This window comes from Aquarana catesbeiana, linkage group LG06 (genome assembly GCF_042186555.1).
Source record: "Aquarana catesbeiana isolate 2022-GZ linkage group LG06, ASM4218655v1, whole genome shotgun sequence".
NCBI classification, from domain to species: domain Eukaryota; kingdom Metazoa; phylum Chordata; class Amphibia; order Anura; family Ranidae; genus Aquarana; species Aquarana catesbeiana.
Window position 1 is genome coordinate 261,553,778 of NC_133329.1, and position 15,416 is coordinate 261,569,193.

The 15,416-nt window shown below is 45.3% G+C and overlaps 1 protein-coding gene across 4 annotated transcripts in view; it reads right to left on the minus strand.

Annotated features, from left to right (window-relative positions):
• HYCC2 (hyccin PI4KA lipid kinase complex subunit 2) overlaps positions 1-15,416 on the minus strand; it is a 239,660-nt gene that overhangs the window by 36,188 nt on the left and 188,056 nt on the right. The window lies entirely within an intron of this gene.

Sequence of the window (15,416 nt, forward strand, 5' to 3'; positions counted from 1 at the left end):
AATGTAAGCATAACAAGCTGAAAGGCAAATAGGTGAAAAGACTTTCACACAGATGTGGCTAGTATAATGGTTAAGCAAATGACAACACATTGCATTTATGATATTGGAGCAGAGATAGTGGCCAGCAGAATTGAAAGAAGTCGTGACAAATGCTACTTATTTTTCCAAAAGTAATTCTAAGGAAGGGCTTTCCACCTCTGAAAACCTTGTTTATGAGGTCTGTTCCCAAAATGTGGTCATCTGACAGTAATTGCAAGGCTGGACCACTTCATAACAAGGAAAAGATGAACTTTATTAATACAGTAACTGATGAGGACTCTTTTTTTTTTAAAGATGAAAAAAAAAAAAAAAAGAACTTTGACTCGCCTATAAAATTCTATATCTTGAAGTACTGTACAGGACTCAGGCAGAATATTCATACGCCATGGGTCACTGGCGTGTACCTTCAGATTGATCGGACCCCGGAAAGCGTTAGAGGACACACGCCCTGGGTGCTTCCTCTATAACCTCACCCTGCTCCATGAGTCCTCAGTTTTGCGGCAAGCAATAGAGACTAAACTAAGGAATGGAAAGGAGGGTGGCCTGGGGGCTGTGTCAAGTACTGTATTCCAAGATATGGAATTAACAGATAAGTAAAACATTCTCTTATCTTAACTGTACAGTATAGGAGACAGACTGAATATTTATACACCATGAGACATCCCCAAGCAATGAATAGGAAGGGTGGGCAACAAGGAGGTAAACAGAAGTGTGCCAAAATACCCAACAGGGGTCAAAAGACCCAACTTCAGAGAGCCACCACAAGAACCTTACGTACAAAAGCTGCATCAGCAAAAGATTGGACGTCCATCTGGCAAAGCTTTGAAAAAGGATGAACAGAAAACCAGGTGATGGTCTTACACAACTGGATCACCAAGGCTTTGTGCTGAAATACCCACAAAATACCACTGACCACTGGTGGAATGAATGCGCTGAAGCAGAGGAGGTTTCTCTTTAAGAATGTAAGCTCTTGCTATCAATTTTCCTATTCGTGATGCAGTGGTGGATTTTGAAGCAGGATGTCTCTTGTAAGGTCCAGAGAACAGGGCAATCCGTCTGTCTGAATGGAGGAGCAGCCTTACAGTATACTCAATCTTGTCATTGTGAAGAACGAGGAAAGGCACTTTACAGGAAAGAGCCACTAGCTCAGCAACCTGTCTGACAGATATGATAGCGACCAAAAATTCTACTTTGCAAGATAGATACTCTGGATTCAAAGGGCAGAGAGGACCAAGTAATTTAGATCCCAAGTAAGCACAAGGTACAGCAAATTGGGGTGGGGGGGTGTAGTGTTAATACGAGGTACACCTTGAAGAAATGTTTTTACAAGAGAGAGCGAAGCCTGGGTTCACACTATAGCGATGCGGGAACCAGAATGATTCCAGCACCGGTTCCCGCATCTCTCCCGCAGGCAGTTCACACTGCCCTCTGCGAACCGCTGCAAAGGTCAATAAAATGTTAATGATACCCCCAGATTGGTTCACAGATCGCAGTGCGAACTGTGGATTCGTACAGGAATCAGATGGCATGGGTGTTCACACCCATACGAGCCGATTCCAGTGCGTGAAAAAAAAAAAAGGCCCTGTGCCTTTCTTATGCAAATCCAATGTAAGTTCAGCCATACAACTGTATGGCTGAATTGCACTGCACAGACATCGCATGTGATTGGCACAGCAGTGCGGGCAAGACCTGATTGGAGGTATAGAAAGAAGGCCAGAATGCAAGGTACAGAGGTACACACTAGGCAATCTTCCTGGGAGAGGCTTTTCATGCTTTTAGCAAGGTAGTAATCACAGACTCAGAGACCCCTCTATCCTTAAACACCTGGATTTCAACAGCCATGCCATTAAAGCCAGAGACTGGGAAGCAGGACAGAATAGAGGGCGTTGAGATAGTATAGCTGATCTGTTAGGGAGAGGACAGGAGTCATCTTTTTAGAAGTCCCAATATGTCTGTGTACCGAGCTCCTCTGGGTTGGATGCAATTAAAATCATGGTTTTCCTCTGTTGCTCTATTTTCTTGAGCAGATATGGTAGAATTTGCACTAGAGGGAAGGCATAAATTAGCCTAACCTGAGACCAGGGGATGAAGGAGAGTCAATTTGCATAATGTCAAGACTTTTGAGGACAGAGGCTTTGAGCTTATCAAGCTTGGCAAGCATGCTGCGTGAAGCTCACCCCTTCCATATAGGGACGATCTGTGGGGGAAAAAAATCTTCCGCAGCTTCCTGTAGTATTTCCTCAATATCCTTTTCATTTTTTTTTGATGTCTGCGTCCTTTAGGGCTGACATATCAGAATCTAACTCCAATTGAGAAATAGGAGATGAGGCATGGCATTTGTGAGCCATGGATGAAGATGGTCGTAATTTGTTTGAGGAAATGTGACAAAGATGAAGAAAGTTTTAGGCTGCTTGTTGCATGCCTGAAATAGAACCAGAATTGGATGCTGAGACTTATTAGAACTGTTTTTTTCACAGGTACACATTGTAACTCTGAGGTTGCATGTTGTGCAGGCCTTCGGCAGATTTATTTATTTCAGTAACTTATATAGCGCCGTCAATTTACGCAGCGCTTTACATATACATTGTACATTCACATCAGTCCCTACCCTCAAGGAGCTTACAATCTAAGGTCCCTAACTCACATTCATACATACTAGGGACAATTTAGACAGGATCCAATTAACCTACCAGCATGTCTTTTGGAGTGTGGGAGGAAACCAGAGTACCCGGAGGAAACCCATGCAGGCACAGGGAGAACATGCAAACTCCAGGCAGGTAGTGTCGTGGTTGGGATTCGAACCAGCGACCCTCCTTACTGCTAGGCGAAAGTGCTACCCACTACACCACTGTGCTGCCCCAGATTGAATATTCGCCTGCGATTTTACATTCCGTGTTCGCTTGGTCTGCGCCATAGCTACAAGTGAGGGTATTCCCCATGGGTTACTCACGGAATAGAGTGCAGAGTATAGGGCAGTGATGGCGAACCTTGGCCCAGATGTTTTGGAACTACACTTCCCATGATGCTCAACTACACTGCAGAGTGCATGAGCATCATGGGAAATGTAGTTCCAAAATCATCTGGGGTGCCAAGGTTCACCATCACTGGTAAAGGGTAAGCATATCAGTAAAGGAGTACACAGTAACCCAAGGGTAGAGCTTCCTGTAACAAATTCTTGTGGTGAATCAGTGGGAGGAAGTGACCGAGTACCTTATAAAAGCTCTAAGCAGAAGTGTGTAACCAATAATATGATGTTGGCACATGGTCATCCACCTGAGACTGAGGTTTGAGTGGTTGAATTTTAGCACATGTGAAGTGAATACTTGCCAGACATAGCCTTGTTTTCTTCAGTAATGGTCAGAAATACAGGGCGACCATGTCTTACCTGATTCTGAATTTTAAATAAAAATCAGGCTTCGTCCATCACAGTAGGCATACCTCCCAAAGAGGTCCACAGGGACTGGGTTCAAAAGTGATGGGCCACAGTCCTAGACTTGTATCGCACCCTGCGGCTAACTCTGTACTTTGTACCAAGTGAGAAGGTGAGGGGCCACGCAGGATCCAGTGCCTGAAGAAACATTACAGGCTGTCCTCACAGCATAGAGTCTGGGTGTACTACTCCCAAGGATTTACTGGGGTTGTGCCAATCCAGATACAATGCTTCTATGCTGGCTTAATAAATCAACACAAGAAGAACTTGAGTGAAGAATTGGAAGTTAAAATAATAGTGACAAATAATACACTAGTTAAGCTAAGGGTGATCAAAGGTCCATCACAAATACTAAACTGAGGATTCACAACCTGAGGTAGTGTTATAGGGGAGGCACCCAGGGGCATGCCCTCTAAAGCTTTTCCAGTGTCCAACCACCTGAGGGCACATACCAGCGTTTCTTAAACTTTTTTGTCTTGCGGCGCACCAAAAAGATGTAAAGATTTTCATGCGACACCTGAAAAGATTTAACAATTTTTGCGGTCAGCAGTAAATACAATATACAGTGGGGACAGAAAGTATTCAGACCCCCTTAAATTTTTCACTCTTTGTTATATTGCAGCCATTTGCTAAAATCATTTAAGTTCATTTTTTTCCCCTCATTTATGTACACACAGCACCCCATATTGACAGAAAAACACAGAATTGTTGACATGTTTGCAGATTTATTAAAAAAGAAAAACTGAAATATCACATGGTCCTAAGTATTCAGACCCTTTGCTCAGTATTTAGTAGAAGCACCATTTTGATCTAATACAGCCATGCGTCTTTTTGGGAAAGATGCAACAAGTTTTTCACACCTGAATTTGGGGATCCTCTGCCATTCCTCCTTGCAGATCCTCTCCAGTTCTGTCAGGTTGGATGGTAAACATTGGTGGACAGCCATTTTTAGCTCTCTCCAGAGATGCTCAATTGGGTTTAAGTCAGGGCTCTGGCTGGGCCATTCAAGAACAGTCACGGAGTTGTTGTGAAGCCACTCCTTCGTTATTTTAGCTGTGTGCTTAGGGTCATTGTCTTGTTGGAAGGTAAACCTTCGGCCCAGTCTGAGGTCCTGAGCACTCTGGAGAAGGTTTTCATCTAGGATATCCCTGTACTTGGCAGCATTCATCTTTCCCTCGATTCCATCCAGTCGTCCTGTCCCTGCAGCTGAAAAACACCCCCACAGCATGATGCTGCCACCACGCTTCACTGTTGGGACTGTATTGGACAGGTGATGAGCAGTGCCTGTTTTTCTCCACACATACCACTTAGAATTAAGTCCAAAAAGTTCTATCTTAGTCTCATCAGACCAGAGAATCTTATTTCTCACCATCTTGGACTCCTTCGGGTGTTTTTTTAGTAAACTCCATGAGGGCTTTCATGTGTCTTGCACTGAGGAAAGGCTTCCGTCGGGCCACTCTGCCATAAAGCCCCGACTGGTGGAGGACTGCAGTGATGGTTGACTTTCTACAACTTTCTCCCATCTCCCGAATGCATCTCTGGAGCTCAGCCACAGTGATCTTTGGGTTCTTCTCCCCCGATAGCTCAGTTTGGCCAGACGGCCAGCTCTAGGAAGGGTTCTGGTCGTCCCAAACGTCTTCCATTTAAGGATTATGGAGGCCACTGTGCTCTTAGGAACCTTAAGTGCAGCAGAATTTTTTTTGTAACCTTGGCCAAATCTGTGCCTTGCCACAATTATGTCTCTGAGCTCTTCAGGCAGTTCCTTTGACCTCTTGATTCTCATTTTCTCTAACATGCACTGTGAGCTGTAAGGTCTTATATAGACAGGTGTATGGCTTTCCTAATCAAGTCCAATCAGTATAATCAAACACAGCTGGACTCAAATGAAGGTGTAGAACCATCTCAAGGATGATCAGAAGAAATGGACAGCACCTGAGTTAAATATATGAGTGTCACAGCAAAGGGTCTGATTACTTAGGACCATGTGATATTTCAGTTTTTCTTTTTTTAATAAATCTGCAAAAATGTCAACAATTCTGTGTTTTTCTGTCAATATAGGGTGCTGTGTGTACATTAATGAGGAAAAGAAATGAACTTAAATGATTTTAGCAAATGGCTGCAATATAACAAAGAGTAAAAAATGTAAGGGGGTCTGAATACTTTCCGTCCCCACTGTATACAAAAGCAGCAGTCTTGTGTGATTCCCAATATTATATATTACTGATATATATTGGGGACCACACAAGACTGCTGCTTTTTGTATATATTATATTTTCCTGCTGATATAATATTGGGGATCACACAAGACTGCTGCTTATATTTACTGCCGATATAAAACCACACACTGGTCTGTCTGTCCCCATCTCTTCTTTCGTCTTACCTTCTCAGCTCCACACCATGTGGGACAGCCAGGGACTGTGAGCTCCTCTGCTCTGTTGTGGATGTGACTGGAGGAGGGATTGACTTCACATTGAGGCGTGCAGTGCTCAGCACCTCATTGGCTGGAAGCGCCTGGCACGGCACCTGTCCTGGTACACTGCTGGCAGCCACGCCGAATCCTAATCGTTTTCATGATCCGGATTGGCAGGGTCTGGTGGTTGCGAACATCAACCAATCTAATTCGCACACAGGCTCAGGCAGCAGAGATGACCGTGTCTGTGTGAGGCCAGTAAGGGACAGTCAGCACTATGCTGGTGGAGCCTCACGGTGTGGGGCAGGCGCGGCCACCGCCGGGCCCGGCGAACAACATGAATGATCCCACGCCACACCTGCAATTCTCCCGTGCCACACTGGTACATACCTATAACCCATGGTGTATGAATATTCTCCGTGTCCTGTACTGTACAATTAGGATTTTAACTAGCGATGGAAACAAATTATTTATATATATATATATATATATATATATATATATATATATATATATATATATATATATAAAGTCTTTTTTTTTCTACATTAAAGTCACCTGAAAATGCACATATGGCTTTTCATAATTCTGAAAAAGCATTTTTATTATATTTGTGTGTTTTTGCAGCCCTTCCACCCCAAATCCTTAAGGTGGTTGTAAACCCCATTCATGAAATCTGACCTGGGCACATATACAGTATCTCACAAAAGTGAATTCACCCCTCATTTTTATAAATATTTTATTAAATCTTTTCATGTGACAACACTGAAGAAATTGCACTTTGCTACTATGTAAAGTAGTGAGTGTACAGCTTGTTTAACAGTGTAAATTTGCTGTCCCCTCAAAATAACTCAACTCACAGCCATTAATGTCTCAACTGCTGGCAACAAAAGGGAGTACCCCCCTAAGTGAAAATGTCCAAACTGGGCCCAAAGTGTCAATATTTTGTGTGGCCACCATTATTTTCCAGCACTGCCTTAACCCTCTTGGGCATGGAGTTCACCACTGGCAAATGAAGGAAAATGATAAATGGTTTTCAACAGTTTTTACACATAAATATCTGAAAAAAGTGTCGCATAGCTTTGTAGTCAACCCTCCCCCACCCGAGTCAATAATTTGTAGAACCACCTTTCACTGCAATTACAACTGGAAGTCTTTTTGGGTATGTCTCCAGCAGCTTTGCACATATAGGAGAGTGAAATTTTTGCCCTTTCTTCTTTGCAAAATAGCTTAAGCTCTGTCAGACTGGATTGAAAGCATCTGTGAACAGCAATTTTCAAGTCTTGCCACAGATTCTCAATTGGATTTAGGTCTGGACTTTGACTGGGCCATTCTAACACATGAATATTCTTTGATCTAAACCAGTCCATTGTAGTTCTGGCTGTATGTTTAGGGTTGTTGTTCTAATGGAAGGTGGACCTCCTCACCAGTCTCAAGTCTTTTGCCGACTAACAGGTTCTCGTCTAAGATTGCCCTGTATTTGGCTTCATCCATCTTCACATCAACTCTGACCAGCTTCCTGTCCCTGCTGAAGAAAAGCATCCCCGCAACATGATGCTGCCACCACCATGTTTCACGGTGGGGATGGTGTGTTCAGGTGAAAAAAGTTCAATTTCGGTGTCTCTATCTGGCCAGAGCACCTTCTTCCACATGTTTGCTGTGTCCCCCACATGGCTTCTTGCAAACTGCAAACGGGACATCTTATGGCTTTCTTTCAACAATGGCTTTCTTCTTGCCACTCTTCCATAAAGGCCACATTTATGGAGTGCACGACTAATAGTTGTCCTGTGGACAGATTTTCCCACCTGAGCTGTGGATCACTGCAGCTCCTCCAGAGTTACCATGGGCCTCTTGGCTGCTTCTCTGATTAATGGCTCTCCATGCCCAGTCTGTCAGTTTAGGTGGATGGCCATGTATTGGTAAGTTCGCAGTTGTGTCATAATCTTTCCATTTTAAGGTGATGGATTGAACAGTGCTCCATGAGATGTTCAAAGCTTGGGATTTTTTTTTTTATAACCTAACCCTGCTTTAAACTTCTCCACAACTTTATCCCTGACCTATCTGGTGTGTTCCTTGGCCTTCATGATGCTGTTTGTTCACTAACAAACCTGAGGGCTTCACAGAACAGCTGTATTTATACTGAGCTTAAAGGGGTTGTAAAGGTAAAAATTTTTTCACCTTAATGCATTCTATGCATTAAGGTGAAAAAACTTCTGACAGAACCGCCGCCCCCAGCCCCCCCGTTTTACTTACCTGACGCCTCGAAAGTCAGCTTCGCGTTCCCGACATCTGTTCCTCCGCTCACCCTGGCCGCTGATTGGCTGCAGTGGATGGATTGAAAGCAGCGCAGCCATTGGCTCGCGCTGCTGTCAATCACATCCGATGACGCGGCGCGCCGGGGGGCGGGGCCGAGTGATACAGCGAGCGGCTATAGCCGCCGGCTGTATCACGGGAGCGCGCCCGCAAGCACTCACCACCGTGCGAGGGAGCTCGCATTAAGGTGGTGAATGCTTGCGGGGAGGAGCTGAAACAGCCGCCGAGGGACCCCAGAAGACGAGGTTCGGGGCCACTCTGTGCAGAACGAGCTGCACAGTGAAGGTAAGTATAACATGTTTGTTATTTTAAAAAAAAAAAAAAAACACCTTTACAAACGCTTTAAATTACACATGGGTGGACTCTATTTACTAGTTAGGTGACGTCTGAAGGCAATTGGTTCCACTAGATTTTAATTAGGGGCATTAGAATAAAGGGGATAGATACAAATGCACACAACACTTTTCAGATATTTATTTATAAAAAAGATTTCAAAACCATTTATCATTTTCCTTCCACTTCACAATTATGTGCCACTTTGTGTTGGTCTTTCACATAAAATTACAATAAAATACATTTACGTTCTTGGTTGTAACATGACAAAATGTGAACAATTTTAAGGGGTATGAGGGGAATTTAAGGGTCTGCCTCTCTTTTTCAAGGCACTGTAGATACCAACATGTCAATCTGCTTGAACCTGTGAAACAGCGGCAAACTGTGGTACCCTAAAATTTTTATAGGTGACGGTTTAAAAGCTTCTGCAGATCATCAGTTTAGAGTTAACCATGAATAATGGCCCTAGAATTAGAACGTTCACTCTGGCATACGTGGCAATATTTAAAATGTTTAGCATAATCAATGTTTTCGTATGTAGGTGCCGTCAATGCGTGTATTTATATTCATATGTGCATATATGTGGGGGTGGGCTCAAACTATTTTGGGAGGTGCAAGGTGGTTGTATGTGCTTGAATAACTTGGTGAAAGTTTTTTTTTTTTTTTTTTTTACACGATTTTTTTCACTCAATTTTTATTTAATCACAAAGGGGGACAAAAGTCCCCTACGTGATACTTTTTTGTTGGGACAGGTTCTCTCTAATAAGCCATTTCACTTTCCCTCCACTTAAAGTGATTGTTACCCTAGAAATAAAAAATTGGATTCTGTTCCCTTATAGCATGTTACACAGCACAGTGCTTGTGCTGTGTAATTTGTCCCCTTGTATCACCTAAAATACTTGGCTGATCCTGCCTGGTGCTGCCCTCCTCTCTGTAAACTGACCACGGTTTATCGTGGCTGCTGAGCCCTGACACCCTGGTCAGTTTATGTGCCTTTGTCATCCCATCTCTCCTTGCTCCCTCTCTCCCCCTCCCAGTCAACTGTGTCGGTGCTGATCACTCCCCTCTTGCAGCAAAAATGACTTCTTCCTATAATCCCCAGTGTTATATTACAGTATATAAAAAGGGAGTGTGGGACTTTAATGAGGCTTGTGGAGGTAGAGTATTGAGTACTATGTAATTATCAATGTGTATGTGTACCTTATAGCAGCTCTTTTGCATATGATGTACTAATGCCTGCCAATATGAAACCTCTTGTAGTATATTTATTAACATTTTCTATCTTTTATGTATTGCCAAGCTAATGTATATGTATCCATTATGTTTATGCCATTGTGCATGTACATATATGAAAATGCTTTTATACTATTGTCACAAATAAAAAATGATCACTATATACTCTACCTCCACAAGTCAATTGCCTCATTTAAAGTCCCACACTCCCTTTTTATGTACTTGAACCCGGGATGGAGGCACAAATATTGTGCCTCATTTAAAGTCCCACACTCCCCCCCCTTTTTTGTCTATATTATAGTATATGCCCCAGTGTATGTTATTTATCAAAAAAAATGCCACTTTCTACCTAATTTCAGAGCGCCAATCAGCCATTTTCAGCAGAGAGCGGGCTGGAGTCTGCTCTCTGCTGACATCACAGAGTCTGTCCAGGCTCCACGTCATCACGACCATGGAGTTGGGATCCTCCTAGATCCCTGGACCGACACCCGGCTCAGCCTCTAAGCGAGCTGCTTAGCCGGCCACTCCTGCCCCCTCTTCACAGCTCAGCGCTCCAGTGAGCGAGGAGGGGGGAGAGCAGAGAGTGGTGATTGACAGTCACCAGCTCTCTGCTCAGGGAACTGCGAGAACCAAGAGATTGGCAGTGTTCGATCGCTCGGTTCTCAGTATAGAGGCGCTGGGAGACAGATGCTGCATCCACCTAGGTAAGTATGAATTAAAAAAAAAAAAAAAAAAAATAGGATTTTTTAAAACAGCTTACCTGTAAAATCTTTTTCTTTCGAAGGACATCATGGGACACAGAGCCACAGTAATTACTGATGGGTTATATAGGTATCACTGGTGATTGGACACTGGCACACCCTATCAGGAAGTTCAACCCCCTATATAATCCCTCCCCCTTGCAGGGATACCTCAGTTTTGTAGCCAAGCAATATAGTGTATTAGAAGAGGGGCGGGACCTCTGTGTCCCGTGATGTCCTTCGAAAGAAAAGGATTTTACAGGTAAGCGGTTTTAAAAAATCCTATTTTCTTTCTCGAACATCACGGGACACAGAGCCACAGTAATTACTGATGGGATGTCCCAGAGCAATGCTACCTGAGGGGGGGGGACCACGACCAAGTAGGGTGCAATCAGACCTGAGGACCCTGTACCGCTGCCTGCAGCACACTACGCCCAAAGGCGATATCCTCATGCCTTCTCACATCCACCTGATAGAATCTGGTGAATGTATGAACTGAAGACCAGGTTGCGGCCTTGCAGATTTGAGCCATAGAGGCCCGGTGATGCACTGCCCAAGAAGCACCAATAGCCCTTGTGGAATGTGCCCTGATCTGAAACGGAGGAATCTTCTGTTTCAAACCGTAAGCTTGAATGATCAACTGTCGAATCCATTTAGAAATGGTAGCTTTTGACGCTGCCTGTCCTCTATTGGGACCCTCTGGCAGCACAAACAAAACATCCGTCTTGCGGATCTGAGTAGTTGCCCCTAGATAGGCCTTAACTGCTCTTACTACATCCAACGAATGTAGAGATCTCTCTTCCGGAGAACAGGGATCTGGAAAAAAGGAAGGTAGAACAATGTCTTGGTTTAAATGAAAATCAGAAACCACCTTCGGTAAAAAACTAGGATGAGGGCGTAGTACCACTCTATCCTTGTGTATAATCAAATAAGGCTCCTTACAGGAAAGAGCTGCTAATTCTGATACTCTTCTAGCAGAAGAGATGGCCACCAGAAAAATTAATTTCCTTGTCAACAAGACCAAAGGAATCTGACTTATTGGTTCAAAAGGCTGTTTCTGTAACACAGCCAGGACCAAATTCAAGTCCCAGGGGTTTAGGGGCGCTTTAACCGGAGGATTAAGATGCATCACCCCCTGCATAAAGTTTCGGACCAAAGAATGTGAAGCAAGTGGCCGCTGAAATAATACTGATAAAGCAGAGACCTGGCCCTTGATGGTACTCAAGGCCAGCTTCATCTCTAATCCCATCTGCAGAAAATCAAGGATTCTACCTATGACATATTTCCTGGGATGCCAACCTCTGGATTCACACCAGGTTATATAAGCCTTCCAGACTCTATGATAAATCATCCTGGAAGCTGGCTTCCTTGCATTAATCAAGGTAGATATGACAGGACCTGAGAGCCCACGACTCTTCAGAACGTGGGTCTCAATAGCCAAACCGTCAAATTTAGCGTTTGTAAGGCAGGATGGAACACTGGACCTTGAGATAACAGGTCTGGGCGTACCGGAAGGGTCCACGGGGAACCCACCGTCATCCTTACTATTTCTGCATACCAAGTCCTTCTGGGCCAAGCGGGGGCCACCAGAAGTACCGACTTCCTTTCCTGCCTGATCCTGCGAAGGAGTCGTCGTAGTAGCAAAATAGGCGGGAATGCGTAAATCAGTGAGAACCGATGCCACGGAATCACCAACGCATCCGTCCCGCATGCAAGAGGATCTTTTGTCCTTGCCACAAATCTGTCTATCTTTTTGTTGAATCGGGATGCAAAGAGATCTACATCTGGAACCCCCTATCTTTGGCATATGGCCCAAAAGACGGCGGGATGCAGAGACCATTCCCCTGGAAGTAACTGCTGGCGACTTAGATAGTCCGCCTGCCAATTTTCTATTCCCGGGATGAAAACTGCCGATATGCATGGCACATGCATCTCTGCCCAGACCAAGATCTGGTTCACCTCTTTTTGAGCAGCTCGGCTCCGGGTGCCTCCCTGATGATTGACATAAGCCACTGCTGTGGCATTGTCGGACTGGATCCTGACCGGACAACCCTGTAGCCTGATAGTCCAGGCTTTTAGAGCTAGATGTATCGCCCGGATCTCCAGAATGTTGATGGGTAAGGTCCTCTCTGTCTTGGACCATACCCCTTGGACCGCAGCCTGTTCCAGAACTGCTCCCCAACCTGACAGACTGGCATCTGTTGTTACCACCGTCCAGGTAACCGGTAGAAAGGATTTCCCCTTCTGCAGGTTTTCGGGTATGAGCCACCAATTGAGGCTCTGACGCACCGCATGCGACAGGTGCATCGGAAAGTCTAATGCCTGAACCTTCTTGTTCCAGGTCGACAGAATACTGTGTTGCAGCATTCTTGAGTGAAACTGAGCATAGGGAACTGCTTCGAATGAAGACACCATCTTCCCTAGTAGCCTCATACAAAGGCGGACTGAGGGACCCTTCTTGGTCCTTACTGTCAGAATCAGCTCTCTCAAAGCAGTGATCTTTGCCTGGGGTAGAAATATCTTCTCCTGGCTTGTATCTATAATCAGACCTAAATACTCCAGTCTTCTTACTGGTTTTAGGAAAGACTTTTCTAAGTTGAGGATCCAACCCAGGTGTTCTAGATACCTGACCGTGGTCCTCAAGTTTCCCTTCAAAGAGGCTACCGACCGGTCTATCAAGAGCAGGTCGTCTAGGTATGCTATGACAGCTATACCCTGAGCCCTTAATCTGGTCAGAGGAGGAGCCAAGATCTTTGTGAACACTCGAGGTGCAGTGGCTATCCCGAAAGGCAGAGCCACAAACTGGAAATGGCGCCCTCCTACCTCGAAGCGCAGAAACTTCTGATGAGCAAGAAAAATGGGCACATGCAGATATGCATCTCTGATGTCTATTGATGCCAGAAATTCTCCTCCCTGCAGGGTGGGAACTACTGTTCAAATTGATTCCATGCGGAAGGATTGAATCCTTAGGAATCGGTTCAGATCCCTTAAGTCCAGAATGGGCCTGACATCCCCATTTGGCTTTTGGACCGTAAAAAGGTTGGAATAGAAGCCCAATCCCTGGTCCTTTGCGGGAACTATCATAATGACCTCCTGCGACAAAAGTCGCTCTAACGCTAGAAGGAGCGACTGCTTCTTCTCTGGGTCTCTGGGAACATTTGATCTGAGGAACCGAGGAGAGGGGAATTCCTGAAACTCCAGCTTGTACCCTAAGGTTACCGTGGAGATTACCCATCTGTCCTGGAAGTCCTCCTGCCAGAGCTCTGAGAACTGTCGCAGTCTTCCCCCCACTCGAGTGAGCGGGGGCGCCCCCTCATGCAGAGGTCTTAGTGTTTTGCCTAGTAGGCTTCTTTCCCCAGGACTTCTTTTGTCCCTGGGGTTGACTCTTGTCTCTGGACCCCGATGGAGGCGGCCGTCGAGACTGCCTGGAGGCTGAAGCCCCCGGCGCTGGGGAAAGAGTCCGTTTGAAAGAGGGACGCTTACTCTTCTTCTTGACAGGTAAGAGAGTGCTTTTCCCACAAGAGATTCTCTTGATATAGTTATCCAAGTCCTCTCCAAACAACCTTGCACCACGAAATGGAAACCCAGCCAGTAGCTTCTTACATGGTGCTTCGGCTGACCAATTTTTCAACCATAGGATTCTACGTATATGCACCAACCCCAGTGAAAGACGGGAGGTTTGCACGATAGAATCTCTAATGGCGTCAACCACAAAGCATAAGGCCGCTGGAAGGTTAGCAAACCCCTGGGCCTGCTGTTCAGGTAATACTTTGATGACCTGCTTAACATGGTCTCTTAAGTATTGACAGACTCCAATCGCTGCTACTGCAGGTTGGGCCACTGATCCTGCTAAGGAGAAAACATCCTTCAATAGGGATTCCATCCTTTTATCTACAGGATCCCTGAGCATCTGAGCATTGTCTACAGGACAAGTCAGGCTATTATTTACGGAGGAAATGGCGGCATCAATAGCCGGTATTCCCCACATTTTAATAAACTTTTCTTCCATCGGATAAAGTGTTGAAAACTTTCTCGGCGGAAAAAAAACGTTTGTCTGGGTGATCCCACTCAGAATAAATAAGCTTTTCAAGTAAAGTATGAACAGGAAAAGCATGTGCTGCTTGGAAAGGTTTCAGTGACCCCAAAGCAGAAGAGGATTCTTTAGCAGTTTCAGGTATGGGCAACTTAAATGTGGAGCGGACCAATCCAGTGAGGATCTGCACTAAGACTTTCTCCTCTTGGGAAGTCGCAGAGGGTCCCTCTCCACCTGAATCCTCCGAAGAGGAATCATCCATCCCATCCCGATCCTCTGAAAGGGATTCATCTCCTTTATCCCAGAGATCCTCTGTCTGAGGGTCTTGGGGAACAGAGGAAAGCCTAGTGCGTTTTCTTCCACTGAGTGAAGACGTAATCACGGCCATTAATCTTTCCTCTAGACCATTAATGGTTGAGGAAAAAACCTCTTGTGTAATATATACAGGGGCTGAAGTGCCAGAAGCAGGTGTAGCCCCTGACCCCGATGGCTCTCCCTGGCTAGCCGTCCCTGGCCCATCTTTAGGGGGGGAGGATGCTGCCGACAGGGGGCCCTCAGAACCTGAACGAGATCCCCTAGTGTCTCTGGTTCCTGGGGTGCTTGAACCTCTTCTACCCATAGTGCAAAGCAACAAGGTGTGAGGTATACAAATGAACACTGCCCGCTGAGCGATGTAGTCTGGCTAAAAGCCTTGCTACCCAATGCTCAGTCTGGTGTTACTTCAGTAAATGCTGCCTAGGAGAATGCCTGTGTCCCACCTTACATGCGACCGTCAGCTCTGTGTCTCTCAGAAGGCTGTGTGCACCTGTACAGAGTGCCTCTAATAGCCTGCAGCTGGCCTGAGTGGGAGTCTAAGCACCTGTGCTGACGTCCCGCCCCCTCCTC